The sequence below is a fragment of the Penaeus monodon genome, chromosome 30 (assembly GCF_015228065.2).
Source record: "Penaeus monodon isolate SGIC_2016 chromosome 30, NSTDA_Pmon_1, whole genome shotgun sequence".
Taxonomy (NCBI): domain Eukaryota; kingdom Metazoa; phylum Arthropoda; class Malacostraca; order Decapoda; family Penaeidae; genus Penaeus; species Penaeus monodon.
The window spans coordinates 32174791-32175349 of NC_051415.1; the positions used below are offsets into that span (position 1 = coordinate 32174791).

The 559-nt window shown below is 35.2% G+C and overlaps 1 protein-coding gene across 1 annotated transcript in view; it reads left to right on the forward strand.

Moving 5' to 3' along the window:
• The window catches only part of LOC119592719 (zinc finger protein 224-like), a gene marked incomplete at its 3' end in the record, with an annotated part of 14299 nt that overhangs the window by 7559 nt on the left and 6181 nt on the right, over positions 1 to 559 (forward strand).

A 559-nucleotide genomic window follows, 5' to 3' on the forward strand; every position in this document is an offset into this window, starting at 1 on the left:
ACCCCTCTGAATGCAACACACCCTTTTTTCTGGGTTGTATCTATAGCAGCAATTGCTGGCTGCTGGGACATGTATGTGAGCATAAGCAGTAGCATAAGCATCCCACTTTTCATGGACTTATGCTATGCATCATTTGTTCATTCAGTCTTTCAACCACAGTTTGATATGAATATACATTTAATGATTGTGTATTTACTTTGTACTTATTTTTAAAAATTGATAATTAACTTGGCAAATAACTAAGCAGTAGCAAGTGGGGCAGTCTAAGCTACATAAACACTGGGCAAAACAACTTGAATTTATCTGGTATCAATGAATGAAAGTCATATATTATTATGAACTGTATCTTGGCTAAGTCTTGTCCCAGTAGAATTAAGGTTTGCATATGTATTCTACTTAACTATTGGTATCCCTAAGTTAGAATACCAATCACTGCTGTCATATAAAGAATGTTGATATCATTAATAAGACTCATAAAAACTGAAATTTCAATGAGCATGGTATATAGACAAGGTCAGGTAGGAATGTTATGCCACTGATCCGGGTGCCTTGCACCTAT